This window comes from Tursiops truncatus, chromosome 4 (genome assembly GCF_011762595.2).
Source record: "Tursiops truncatus isolate mTurTru1 chromosome 4, mTurTru1.mat.Y, whole genome shotgun sequence".
In the NCBI taxonomy this organism is placed as follows: domain Eukaryota; kingdom Metazoa; phylum Chordata; class Mammalia; order Artiodactyla; family Delphinidae; genus Tursiops; species Tursiops truncatus.
The window spans coordinates 38,271,828-38,286,934 of record NC_047037.1 but is presented as its reverse complement, the minus strand read 5'-3'; the positions used below and the strand labels follow the sequence as shown (position 1 = coordinate 38,286,934).

Genomic DNA, 15,107 nt, shown 5'->3' with positions numbered 1-15,107 from the left:
TGTGACGCCGCGGCAGGTCAAGCAGGGTTACGCTCACGTGAGTGGGCGTGAGCACGTGGTGGGCAGGGCCGGCAGGGAAAAAGGGGAGGCGGCGATGTTCGTTTACTTCAGCAGCGGTCTAGGCGCTGAACTCCGGCCTTCCACCGTCGACCGCGCTGTCCTCTCGTTTCTTGCCCTGCTCTCGTTGCCGTCCCCGCGCCGCTCCTTCGGAGAAAGTGCGGGCCTCCCCTCCGGCCCGACGCCAGGCGTGATCCCACCGCGAAGGAAGCGAAAACGCCCGCCGCCCTTCTCGCAGCGTTGCTCTCCGCAGCCTGTTTGGCTTTTCTTAATAACACACAGTTGATTGAGCACCTTATGATGTATCAAGTTACGTGCCAGGTACTGGGAATACAAAATGGAGTGTGACAAGCTCTTGGACCTCAAAGAGTTCACGGTTTAGTTGGAGAGATCGACAGAAACTGATACTTTAAAGACCAGTTTGGTTAATGGATGAATGTAGTGAGAACAGCGGCTGAAATGAGCACTGAATTCCATAGGAATGCCTGGGAAAGGCGTTCGGGAAAGGGAGAGTAAGTGTACAGTTTAACTAGCTTTGGGGGTAACGTGGCGGCGGGGGGTGGGTGAGGAGTGGAAACAGATTAAGTATTTCTCAGGTGAAATGGATGACGTTGTGAGTAATAGCTTGTGAGGTCTGAGAGAAAGGCAGGATTTGAGAACATCTCCCAGATTTCTAGTGTGGGCTCCCCAATGTAGATCAGAATATAGGAAGAGAAGAGAGTGGGGGAGGATGCCAGAGAAGTTAGATCAGTTTGGAATGTGTTGCCTTTGAGATGTCTGCACAAGAGGACTCCACTTTCCACCTCCCATGGTCTCTTCAGCTCCAAAGGAGGAGCCCCCGGTCTAATAAAGCTGACTTTTGTTAGATGACTAACAACTCCATCTTCCCAATCACAGTGGTCACTTCTCTGTCCTCATCTTACTCCACTTCGCAGCATCAGTTGATGCAGTTGACAGCCCCCTTCTCATGGCCTCCTTGACACTACACTTGCCTTGTTTTCTTCCTAGTTTACTGGGCTCTCATTTGCTGTCTCATTTGTCATCTCCTCCTCTTCTACCTGAACTCTAAATGTTCAAGGGCTCCAAAATCCAGTCCTGGGCTCTCTTCCACTCATCCAGCCCCATAGCTTTAAATATCATCACTGTTCTGTACTATCCAATAGGTAGCCATCACCACATGTGACAAGTTTATTTTCTAGGAATTCTCTTCATATCCTTTGCTTATGTTTTCAGATGAGTCATTTTATTTTCTAGGAATTCTTTTCATATCCTTTGCTTATGTTTTCAGGTGAGTCGTTTGCTTTCTCTTACTGATGAAATTGGCTTTGTCAGTGATGTGAGGTAATTTCTTTTGACTATGTTTACGGTATATTTTTCCATATAGTTTTTTAGCGTAAATGGTTTTTTTTTTAGAACTCCAGGGATTTGCTTCCCACACAAGATTTTCAGCAGCCTTAATTGGGTTTCCTACTTCCACTGTTGCATTTCTGTGATATGTTGCCCACACAGCGAATCAGAATGATTTTTTCGGTTAGTTTTGGGGTTTGGTTTGTCAAAGGGTGATGAGACAACCGTCCAACATGTAAATTAAAAAAGACAAAACTGGAGTTACTGCGTACTCTTGTAAGGGAGAGCTGTGTGGGTATGCACAGTGTCACCAAGCAGAGCAGGCCGTGGATCCTGTATAGGATTTACAGGAAGTACAGAGTTCAGAGACAGGTACATTTAGGAGGCAAAGGGTTGGGCGTCATCTGTCTAACTGCACTGGCTAATACCTCCAGTTCAGCGTTAGATAGCAGTGGAAATAGTGCACATTCTTACCTTGGACCTGGGTAAATACTAAACAAACAAAAAAGGGGGAGACGGGAACGCTCTTCCTTACAGTGGAGACCCAACTAACAAATGTAGAAGGAACGATGGAGGTAAAACATCACAATTTAGCAACCATCATAGTACTGATTCAGGCAAGAATCATCAATGTTTGCTGAAATTAGTGGGTGAAATTTTGAGGAGGGGTAAGATACATATATAGTCTCAAAGTATCTCTTCACAAGACACTTATTAATTATAAAAAAAAAAAAAATGGAAAAACCTGGCACACACACCACCTGAACCAGGTGATCAAAGGTAATATGACCAGTACTGAGGTAAACTGACATCATGTGCCTCCTGATATTATGCACTGAAATGGACACAGCCCTCTGTAGTAGACCTACCAAAAGCTCATGCCTAAATCTAACCATGAGGAAACATCAGACAAACCCAAATCGAGGGACATTCTACAAAATAACTGCCCTGTACTCCTTAAAAAAGTCAATGTCATAAAAGACTAAGGAACTGTTCCTGATTAAAGCAGACTAACGGGGCATGACCACTGACTACAACATGTGATCCAGAATTTCTTTAGTTGTAAGAAGCATTATTGGGTCAGTTGACAAAATCCGAATAAGGCCTATGATTAGATAATTTATACTCTATCAATGTCATTTCCTTATTTTGACTATCACACTGTGGTTATGAAAGAGAGAATACTTCCTTTTAGAAAACACACACTGAGATATTTAGTACCAACTTACCTGAAGCTTACTTTCAAACAGTTCCAAAAAATGTGTGTGTGTATGCATACATGTATGTATATGTGTGTATGTATGCAGAGGGAGGGAAAGAAATCAAATGTAAAGTGTTAACATTTAAGGGATCTGGGTACAGGATATATGGGAATCTTTGTACTAGTCTTACAACTTTTATGTAGGTCTGAAATTATGTCCACCAGACTTTAACCTCATGAGAGCCTTGTGCATCTTTGTATTTCAAACACCTTGCACAGGACCCAGCTTGAAAAAATGCTGAAGTGGATGGATGAGGCTCTTCAATCCGGGGAGAGTTGCACCAGCTCATGGTGTAATAAGGAAAGCATACTGCCATGGAAAAGCCCATTCCTGCCTATACAATAAGCATGCTTATTCTACCTTCATCGACCTTTTTTGAGTCAAGCAAGTCACACTTAAAATTACCGAGTGATGGAAAAATAGGAATGAGGGTATAGGTGTAGATTTTATCATCTGGCCAGGACACAAGGCCATTAGATTGATCAGCTGGTTTCATTGGTGCGGGGATGGCTGTAGCCTCTGGAGCAAAGTTAGCCCCACAGGCAGAGAAGAGGGTAGGGTTCTCTCAAAAATCTGAGTTCTAGATTCAGCCTTCACCTGCCTTTGCTTCCTACCACTCATCCTGAGGGCTGTGTGGGTCAAGACATTCCCCTAAACCCATCCTATTCGGAAGCCAAGCTGGAAACCATATAGTCCTTGTCAGTGTCTTCTTTCCCTCCTGGGTCTGCCCCAAACCCACCTCTCCCCACCAGCAGTGTGAGTTTCTAATGTGGGACAAGCAGTAATAAGTGAGCTTGATCTCAAAGAACAGAGAAGACTGAGGGAGGAGGAAGAAGAGATTGAAGGTATTTCAGGCAAAAGCGACATCATATGCAAAGGCTTAGAAAGATATTCAAAAGCACATCAACTGACATATCAGCTTCATCCAATTCTGTGTGGAATATGTGCCAAGGAAAGCTTTGGATATAATATAAATAATTTTTATGTTGATTTAAGTCCTGGAACTAGAATTTAAGTCTGGTTTTTCCATTTATCAACTCATAACAAATATTTTATAGGTCTCTGGTCAAGTTTATACGATCAGAATGAAAATTTTGTAGATCCTTATTTGAATGAGGTACCAATTTTTAAAAGAAAAATATGTGGTTTAGTAGTATAAGATTGCCTTTATACTTTAGAGTTTAATTGGCAAAACTCGTGGACCAGATCATGAAAAGGCATCCACTAGGAGGTCTGGGGAGCCTTAGCTAATTCACCTACTAATCATTCTTTTCTTTTCTTTTTTAACATTACCATCCGTGACCTGAGAACCTGTGTCTTTCACACATTTTGCCTGTTACCTTGCCTTTGACTGTCCCTGGTATGGAGAAAGCTCTTCCTTCACCTCTCAGCTCTGGGACTCAGGTAATGTTCCTGTTCATTCATTAACATTTCTCTCAGCAATACATTTGCAAGGAAGTCCACTCTGGATATCTACTTCCTTTGTCCAGAATAGAAAATTCAGTCTTTATAAGGAACTATAGCATAACATAAAATTGAAATGATGTCCTCATAAAGCATAATTTTAAAAGTTGCTTGAAATAGAAGTGCTTTTTTCAGTAAAACAAGATATTCACTATATGATTTGGGCTCATTTCAGATTTTAATTTTCCTATCAGTAAGAATCATATTTGTGACCTGCATAACTCACTGGGATGCCAAAGTGATAGTGGGATTTTTAAGCCTGTCCATGTCCTCATGTGGAAAAATATGAACAATAAATACTAATCTTAATGTCTTTTGGGTACAAAGTCTTGAATCTAAAATAATTAAAGCCAAAGAGTAGTCTTTGTGGATCACAGCCTCTGCAGCCAAACTTTTTTTTTAAAGGTCTGAAAGAATGTTTACATGCTCAGTAAATAATGCTTTTTATTATATAGCAGAATACATAAGAATCATTTAGATCTATTTTACACACTTCCCATGGAATAATTCTGTTTTCCTCATTTGTTTATGGCAAACTCGAGTCCCGAAGGAGCAGAATTTGTTGCAATACAAATTAGTGAGTGAATGAAGATTAAAAGTAAAGTACTGTATAACTTACTTCAAACCACTGGTTAAAAGAAGGAAAAGGATTGCAAAAGATATTACATTATTTATTTATATATATATGACTATTCCACTGAATGAAAAAATTCATTAAAAATGCAAAAATCTATGGAAGTATTGGAAATATGTGAAGCAATATGACCAAACAATAATAAAGAGATATGTAATACAGAATTACAAAATGAAGAAGAAAAGATAAGAAAAGACTAACACCAAAACCAGCACCTTGTAAAAGCAGCCTTAGAAAGTAAATATGAGTGTGCTGGTACAGCAGCATATGAGGTTTCCCACTGGGAAGAATAAAAATTGGGAAGGGGAAAACTTACACCTCAGAGCTCAGAGCCTCTGACCCTCAGTTGCCAGCATGACTGTTAGAGCTGTAAGTACATGCGTGTGAAGTCTAAGAGTAAATACATACGTGTGTTTCCATTTATACAGACGGGCACATTATTATGTGTTTTGAAAACTAATTAAAAACTAAGGGGGCTTCCCTGGTGGCGCAGTGGTTGAGAGTCCGCCTGTCGATGCAGGGGACACGGGTTCGTGCCCCAGTCCGGGAAGATCCCACATGCCGCGGAGCGGCTGGGCCCGTGAGCCATGGCCGCTGAGCCTGTGCGTCCGGAGGCTGTGCTCTGCAGCGGGAGAGGCCACAACAGTGAGAGGCCCGTGTACCGCAAAAAAAAAACCCAAAAAACTAAGGGACCTGCTCCCAAAAATACTAAGTTGGTGAATATGTCAGGATGAAGAGGAGAAAAGTCTGGCTTATGGGGCACAAAGATAGGTACAATGCCTATGATAAAATGCCATCCAAAATTGCCCCAGATTTCTAACACCAATGATTAAATTTATGTCCTACAGACTTCAATTTTTAATAGTTATATCTCTCTTACTATGAGCGTTATCTGTGTATGCATTCTTCTTTCAAACTATTTCTGTTTTTCTCTTTCTGTATGTGTCCAGCTATGCATTCATTCATATGCCTATACACTTATCTGCCTATTTGTCTACTATAGTTGTGGAAGTCTGTTTTACAGTCTAATTACAAAAATAAGCTCACCATATTTTTCCTCCTTCATAACAGGTGAAGGGAGTCAGGAAAGAATAGGTAATATTACATTTTCTAATTGGAAAAAATCTAAAGGAACTCTCTCTCTTGGTAAAATAAAAAAATATATACACGTATAAATATGTATGTGTATATATGAATATAAGCAATAAAAAATATGTGCACACGCTTATGAATTACATATTGAAGAAGAGAAAGACAAAGGATGAGCAAATATTTTAAGAAAGAATTAAGCTGTTAGAGGAACAGCCATAGGAAGTATATATGGACACTCCTTATGCAGGTTATGGTTTTACTGTCTGAGCTCCAGTTCATCCTTTTCACCTATTCTGTGACAATTTAAATATGCTTCCTTCTCCAACTGGCACCAGTTGAGCTTTGTCAGTAGATGGCGCAGGAGAGACATCTCAGACGGAAAGGGTTTCGCCCCCAGCTCTCCTATGCTCCTTCTTGGGCTTCTGAGTGCACAGGCTCACCAGCACCCAGTTCCTGCAGCACAGGTGTTTTTTGTGTTTTTTTTAAGGAAAAATATTAAGAAAACCACAGCTTAATAGAAGAAAGAAATATAGTACTATAAAATTAGTACTGTTACAAAACTATACAATAAAGATACCTCTGAAATTCTAAGAGAAAAAAGGATGAGAAAAAATTACACTAAATTAGATTAAATTAACTATAATTTAATTTAAATGACCAGCCTGCTGGAAGAACAATGATAGAAAGGGACATATGAGCATACCTCTACAGAAGCATGGCAGATTTCACAGTCTGGGAAGCAGTAATGTCTTCCCTACTCTAAGCTTGAAATTTGAGTCAACACACACCCATGTCAAACAGATCAGTGTAAAATCTTGAAGTAAACAGTCTTACTAGACTCTGGTCCACCTGCTGTCATCTGTTCAAGTGTGATTTGTCTGTAAATACTGCAAATGGCAGAATCAATGTGTGATTCAATTCATATACCTAAACCCAGACATTTTTATTATCTGCTTCAGATATCTATCTGAAGCAGATATATCTACGTGTGTAGGTATGTATGTATCTATCTACCTATGTATATATGTATGTATGTATGTATCTATCTATCTATCTATAGAATGACTATCCCTGATAGATTGCATTAGTGAGTGTATCAAGAGGGCTGGCCCATGAAAGACAAAGACAGGTATCACAGGTATCATACCTGGCTTGAAATGCTTTTCTCATCCGTCTTTACCATGCCTGATTCACCACAAATTTCTAGCACTAAAAATTTAAATTATCTCCTGGATTACGTAAAAAAAAAAAAAGTATTGTTACCAATGTCAGTCATTAAAAGTGGTTTCTCTCTGCCTAATGATCTATCCTGAAAAGCCCCCCATATCAGTTCATATAGATCTTACTCTTTCTTTTCTTTCTCTTACCTACATAGTACTGTATTGTATGTATGTACCATAGTTTTTTCAACCACTTTCCTATATTGAGGCATTTATTAAGTTTTCAGTATTTTGCAATTATAAATCAAGCTGCAATAAATAATTTTGTGCATATGTATTTTTATATTGTCGGAATTTTCTCAGGGTCAAAGTGCGCTTGCTGGGTCAAAGAATAAATGCATATGTGGTTTTGTTGGATATTGAAAAATTTCCCTTTAGAGGGGTTGTAACATTTTGTGTTGTGAAAATACCTGTTTTCCCACAGCCTGACCAAGAGAGTATATTGTCAAGCCTTTGAATTTTTGCCAATGTGGATTGGCATATGCCGCATAGATTTGTAAAAATAATGTGAAGAAGTGTATGCAATAGTGGATATAAATTTTTAAAGGTGGAAATCATTTGCTTTTGGATAGATGTGTTCAGCTATGTAGAGCATCTGTCTTCGAATGTTCTCTTTCTTTGTCACTCCTCAGAGGTGAGCTCTCTCCCCCATAGTCACGAAAGCTGTTTGGCCAGTGGATGTCACTTTTGTGCTACTTTAAGGGATAGATTCTAGTACAACCCTCTCAGTTCGTATATTTTAGGACAATGACCCTCTTTAAAAATCCACCCCATGTGTTCATTAGATAAAGTAGGCAAGAGTTTCTTTTTTTTTTTTGAAAAGCCCAAGACTATCATGCTTAACAGGAGTGAGCGGGAGCTTTTTGAAGGGCTAAATTCAGCATGTTCTGATTTAAGCTGTGTAGTAGGTTTGAGCTGATACCTAAAATCAGCTAAATTAAGAACAAACTTCATAAGCAGTGAGAACTAAACCATGATCATGTAGCTCTTTGATGTACGTAAATATTAAAAGCTTGGCATTTTTGTCCTTGATGAAATGTCCTGTACAGTTTCAGAGAACTAGATGGAGAGGGTTTCCCTGCACTTCTACAGACCCCTCTCCAGCCGAGGGCACTGGCTTTTTTACTTAGGACAGTATACAAACACGAAATGCAAATCTTTTAGCTTAGCTCTTGCAGTCCCTCTCCTAACACTACCTTCGTAAAATTGATCTTTAAATGAATTCCTGAAGCATTTATACATTTTTTTTAAATTGGCAAGGTCGATCTTAAGGGCTGGGGAATCCTTGAATTAGTTACTTTGTGCATTAAAGGGAAAGAGAAATCTTAGCCAATCTAGGGCAGTTAAATATTCATTATTGTTGCTCTTTAGGATTCATTATTGTTTACTTCAAAAAGCAGGTAATTTTCAAATCCGAGAGAAAGAAAAGGTTAAATTCAGGGATTAGAGCTGTGTTGTTTGTCATCAATCCAGCATATTTGTTATCAAAATTAATTAAATATAGTTGTTATTTTTAAACAGATATTTTATCAGGAGACTCCCAGCAGAAAAATGATAGCATATTCAAATTAGGATACATCAAAAAAGGTTCGAAGAATCTTAAAGACCACAAAACGTTAGTTGGGATAGCCCCACTCCCCATTCTGGTATAAGCTCAGTATTCAGTAAACATAACCATGATTAGTAAACTGACAACAGTGATACACACTGAGTTCTGGTATAAACAGGTAAATCCCTCCGGATGACAGCCCTCAGGCAGGTGTGGCCGAGAGGTCATCTCCATTCTGAATCTGTCCCTCCACACTGGGGAAGTCTTGCCACACATCGTCACCTGCTGGCTCAGTCCTGTTTGGGCCTTTGTTCCAGTTGCCAGGCTGCCTGAGGTTCTTGCTTGTGCTCTTGTTCCAAGATCACCTGAAGTGCAATCTTCACAAGGGAGTTCTCAGGCGCACCCTCTTCCTTCGGCTGTGCTTGCTAAGCGTTCGTTGTTCATCACGTGTGACCACAGGACTGGCTGTCTCACGGTGCCTGTGAGGCCCTGTGGCTTCTGTGTGTTTCTCATGTGAGCACTCTGAATTTTTTGGCCGTGGCCTCTCTCTTCTCCCCACAGGTGGTTTTGGAGGGGGAGGAGTTTTCAAATCTGTTCTGTAAATATTGGACTTTTTTTAAAAAAAGAGAAGATTAAACTGTATGGATAGTAGAGGGTGACAGTGAACTTAGGAGAGTTACCATTTTATTACCTTCCATTCCTTGAGCAAGAATGTCACTGAGTCTTCCTAGCAACCTTGATTTTAGGAGTTGAACATGTAAATCACTCACAGCTGTTTGAGAGGAATAGTATTTTACCTAGAACTTCTGACAATTTTGGAAAAGCTGAAATTGGAAATTGGCTGAGGGTTCTTGAAGAATCCATTACCATGCTAGTCTGCTGATGCGTTGCAAGGAGCAAGTTGAAGCAATCTGGGCATTCTATTCTTCTAATAAATACACATCTGCCAACTAGTTATAAATACCTAATAATAATAGTTAACTCTATTGAGTGCTTACTGTGTGCCAAGCACTGTTTTAGGCACTTGTATTATCTGCCATAATCCTCATGGCAGCTCTCTGAGGTAGGTACTCTTAATATCCCCATGTGATGGATGATGAATTTCTAGCTACGTAAGTAGGAAAAGGCAGAATGAGGAAACTGTAAGTAAGCCAGAGAGTTCTGGGGAGTGTGGGAACTCTACCAAGAGCAGACAAGGTGGATCAGCCCCAGTGGACACACACAGCACCCAGACAGGGAGACTATCGCTCAGTGTGTAGCCTGATGGAGGAGGCTCCGTCTGCCTAGGTGCCCCTTCTGTGGGAGAGGAAGCCTCCCATTGACCTACTCATTAGACTGAGCTAGTAAAGAGGTGAAACAAGAAACAGTAAACCAAAGCAGGGATTCCTGTGCCCAGGACTTGAGGGTGGAGAGGGAAGAAGAAGGACCACATCTCTGTCTCGAATAGATAAGGCAACCTCTCCCTTGTGCTCATGGTGCCCCGGGCGAGGCTGCAGCTTACAGCGCCCTCTCCTGGGAGGAAGGGCCTCTCTGGTGGGAATGAAGCACAAGTAATCCATCTTCCCTGTGTTACTAAGGCAGGTGATGAGCACCTTGGGAAAGACTGGGCAATGGTCCTACTTCATGTTTGATTTCATGCCTTTTAGGGGCTGCAGCAGAAGTGCCCCACCGTATCCTCCACAGGCACATGGCATGCTTCCAGCTGCAGCTCTTGGCTTCAGGGCTGGCTGTGGCCACCAGAGCCCACTGGGCCCATGCACAGGGTAGACTGGAAGTTCCAGGTAATTAATACCAACTGAGGAGTTGGTGGATAAATATTACATCCCCCCTTGCCACATAAGTGCATGTTCTACAATCGTTCCAAATTCCCCAGAAGAATTTTGTCCCATTCACCCACTCTGGTAACTTATTTGACAATATATACCCTTAAGGCCATCATCCCTTCCCTTCTTAGTGTCTCCTGGGATCACCTCCTGTGTTGAGGTCTCCAAGATCACCCCTAGGTTCAATGATTATGTAGAAGGACTCACACAACTCAGAATATATTAGTACTCGTGGTTTTGATAGATTACAGCTAGAGGACACACAGCAAACTCAGCAAAGGGAAAAGGTGCATGGGGTGAAGTCCAGAAGACCAGGAACAAGCTTCCAAGACTTCTCTCCCAGTAAATCACACAGGATGTGCTTCATTCCCCCAGCAACAAGTTGTGACATGCTGTGTGTGAAATGCTGTCTTGCCAGGGAAGCTCTTGAGAAGCTCACAGTCCAATGTCTTTCATGAGACGTGGTCACATAGACACCCTCTGCCTGGCCTGTGCCCAAATCCCAGGCTCCCGAAAGGAAAGCATGTGTTTAGCACAAACCACATTATTGGCACAGTTTAGGCACAGTGAACCATTCTTATAAGGGTTTTGGGATCCTTCCCCAAATCCAAGTTCTCAGATGACCACCAAGGGCCTCAGGATAGCAGTCTCAAGCCTGCATGTTAATGCTTTTCTCTACCTCTCAGGTCCCTGTCTCAGGGTTCACTTAACCCAGGCTAATCCTGGAGCATGCCCTGCCTCTGAGGGTACTGTCCAGTAACTGTGTCATAACTCAACATATTTGCTTTTAAAACTCCTTCATGGACTTCCCTGGTGGCGCAGTGGTTGAGAGTCCGCCTGCCGATGCAGGGGACGTGGGTTCGTGCCCCGGTCCAGGAAGATCCCACATGCCACGGAGCAGCTGGGCCCGTGAGCCATGGCTGCTGAGCCTGCGCGTCCGGAGCCTGTGCTCCACAACGGGAGAGGCCACAACAGTGAGAGGCCCGCGTACCGCAAAAAAAAAAATAATAATAACTCCTTCATGTTTCACTCATTTTCACAATGCTTTGGATTTGTATAAAGTGATACTATACAAACTAAAAAGAACTGAACATGCTCTGGGAGTCACAGGGGTCTTAACTTCTCATCCATATGTACCTCACATAAGGACTGGCTCACATTGGTGAATTGCAGTTTGTTACCACCAATAATCCCTTGTTAATTCCAGTTTTAGTCCATTCAGGCTACTATTGAATAAAACAGAATGCCATAGACTGAGTAGCTTATGAATGACAGAAATTTATTTCTCACAGTTCTGGAGGCTGGCAAGTCCAGGATCAGGGTGCCGGCAGGGACAGTATCTGGTGAGAGTCTGCTTCCTGGTTCTTTTCACTTCATGCTTACATGGCAGAAGGAACAAGGAAGCTCTCTGGCTTCTTTGTTATAAGGGCACTGATCCCACCTCCCAAAGGCACCACCTTCTAATACCATCACATTGGGGCTTAGGGTTTAACATTGAATTTTAGGGGGAAAACAAACCTTCAGTCTGTAGTAATTCACTACCTCCATAAACCCCACATTTCTTTGATTTTTGTCTAAAAATTTTAATCACTTTTATTAAGGCATAACTTACATTCAGTAAAATGTATACCTTGTCACTGTACAAGTCAATGACTCATGACAAATGTATTCCATTATGTAACCACCACCCACATCAAAACATCACCCCCCAAAAGTCCTTCACGGCCCATTACAGTTGATCCTTTCCTCTACTCCTGTCCCTATACATCCACTGATCTGGTTCCCTTCATTACAGTTTGCCTTTTCTAGATTTTTATATAAGCAGAATCATAGAGTATGTAGTCGTCGTTGTCTGTCTTCTTTCACTTAACATAAGCCATTTGCGATTCATCCATATTGTTGTGTGCACCAGCAGTTTATTCCTTTTATTCCTTTGAAGGGATATAGAATGGTTTGTCTATCCAACCACCTTTGATGAAATCTTGAGTTCCTTCCAGTTTAAGCTATTATGAATAAAATTGTTAAGGACAGTCATGCATACGTCTTTGTAAAAACACAGATTTTTATTTCTCTTGAGTGAATAACTGTGAGTAGGATTGGTCAGTTGAATGGTAAGCGTATACTTAAGTTTTTAAGAAACTGCCAAACTGCTATGCAAACTGGGTGTGCCTTTCAGCATCCCCAACGGAAATGTATGAGAGACCCAGCAACACCACGTGCTCATGCACACTATGTATTGTAAGGTTTTTTCTTTGATTTTAGCCATTCTAAAGGATATGTAGTAATAGCCCTTGGTAGTTTTACTTTATATTTCCCTGATGACTAACGATGTTGAGTGAACAACTTTTCATGTGTTTATTTAGCATTTATATATCTTCTTTGGTTAATTGTCTATTCAAATCTCTCCCCCATTTTTTCAAAATTGAGTTGTTTGTGTTCCCAATATTTAGTTGTAAAAGTTTTTTTTATATATTTGGGATGTAAGTTCTCTAATCAGATTATATTTTGTAAATATTGTTTCCCAGTCTGTGGCTTGCATTTTTATTTTCTCAATGAGGTCTTTTAAAATAACTTTATTGAGATACCACTAACATACCATACAATTCAACCATTTAATGTGTGCAATTCCATCGATTTTGGTATCCCTACAGAGTTGCGCAGCCATCACCACAATCTAATTTTATAACATTTCCACACTCCAGAAGGAAACCCTTTACCCATTAGCATTCACTCTCCATTTCCCCTTACTGTCCCCTACCCACCCAGGCCTCAGGAACCACTAATCTGTTTTCTGTCTCTATAGATTTGCCTGTTTGGAACATTTCATACAAATGGAGTCATATGTGTGGTATATTATGATTAGCTCCTTTCATCTTATAAAATGTTTTCAAGTTTCATCTGTGTTGTAGCATATATCAGTACTTCATTCCTTGTAATTGCCAAATATTAGTCCATTGTGTGAATATACAACATTTTCTTTATCTGTTCATCACTTGACGGACATTTGAATTGTTTCCACTTTTTGGCTATATTGAATGCAGCTGCTATGAACATTCTTATACAAGTTTTTGTGGATATATGTTTCAGTTCTCACTAGTAATGTATAAGGGTTTCAGCTTCTCCACATCCTTGTCAATACTTGTTATTGTCTTGTCTTTTTTTATTATAGCCATCCTAGTGGGTGTGAAGTCATATTTCTTTGCTTTGCATTTCCTGATGGCTAATGATATTGGGAATCTTCTCATGTGCTGATTAGACTTCATAGATCTTCTCTAGAGAAATGCCTATTCAGATCCTTTGCCCATTTTTAATTGGATTGTCTTTTTATTATTGGACAGAATGAATAGTTCTATCCATTCTTTTCTGGTTATATAGACTACCCAAAATGTAGTGGTTTAAGCAATAACCAATTGATACTACGTGGAGGAAAATACTTTATAGCTGGGGAAGCCTTGTGAAAACATAAGGGATTATTACTACTGATGCTCCAGGCTAACTTAAGTTCTCACCAATTCCAGCCAACTAACTGGGAAAGGAGTAAAATAATGTCTAATAATGTACTAATGCCACAGTTCTGAGCAATTGTAATCCTGGCCAACGTCTAACCAGCAATGTCTCATGTATACTCTAAGGTGAAGTCACCTATCAGAGAAGGAACTGGGCATAAATCCCCCTCCCCTCTCTCCAGATGAGGCAAGCTATGGCAGCCCAGTCCCCCTGAGAAAGAATAATATGGAAAAGAAGATGCCAAGGCAAGATGACACATGGGAAACAGGGACAAGGAGACAGGTAGTTCATTCCTTCCTTCCTCCAAAAGATCCTGGATCTTGTCAAACATTCCTGCTTGGCTCAAGGATGATCCAGGTTCTAGCCTGGCCCTACCACTAACTTCTCTATCACCTTGGACAAGTCCACTTCATCTCCCTGGGCTTCAATTTTCTTACTTTTTCCCGCCCCCCCCGCCCAGCTTAATAGCGATATAATTGACAAATTAAAATTGTATTTACTTAAGGTATACAATGTGATGTTTTGATATATGTATCCACTGTGAAATTATTACTATAATCAAGCTAATTATCATATCCATCAACTCACATAGTTATCATATTTTGTGTGTGTTGTTAAAACACTTGAGATCTACCTTTTTAGCAAATTTCTGTTAGTACTTTGTTATTAACTGTAGTCACTGTGCTGTACATTAGGTCTTCAGAAATTATTCATCTTGAAACTGAAAGTTTATCCCCTTTGGTCAATATCTCCCATTTTCTTCCACTCCCACCCCTGCCTGTGGTACCCAACCACCTTTCTACCCTCTGCTACTATAAGTTCCACTTCTTAAAAAATTCCACATATAAGTGAGATCATGTGACATTTGTCTTTCTGTGTCTGGCTAGTTCACTTAACATAACATCCTCCAGCCTTATCCATGCTGTAGCACATGGCAGGATTTCCTTCTTTTTATGGCTGAATAATATTCCATTTTATATACCACACATTTTGTTGTCCATTCATCTCAACACTTGTGTTGCTTCCATATATTCCTAATGTGAATAATGCTGCAATATAAAATGAGGAAATTTAGCTGAGTCTATGTGATTTTTTCCAGTTTTAAAATTTTATGACCCAAAGGCAGTACAGTCAGCCCTCCATATCTGCGCA

The 15,107-nt window shown here is 40.6% G+C and overlaps 1 long non-coding RNA gene across 2 annotated transcripts in view; it reads left to right on the top strand.

Moving 5' to 3' along the window:
• The first annotated feature begins 41 nt into the window (after window positions 1-41).
• LOC141278547 (uncharacterized) overlaps window positions 42-15,107 on the top strand; it is a 48,154-nt gene continuing 33,088 nt past the window's right edge. Inside the window, exon 1 of one of the 2 annotated variants that reach the window (XR_012331361.1) lies at window positions 42-4,070. This is a non-coding gene — a long non-coding RNA (uncharacterized lncRNA). The remainder of the gene's footprint in view (window positions 4,071-15,107) is intronic. The other variant, XR_012331362.1, reaches the window with a different exon arrangement.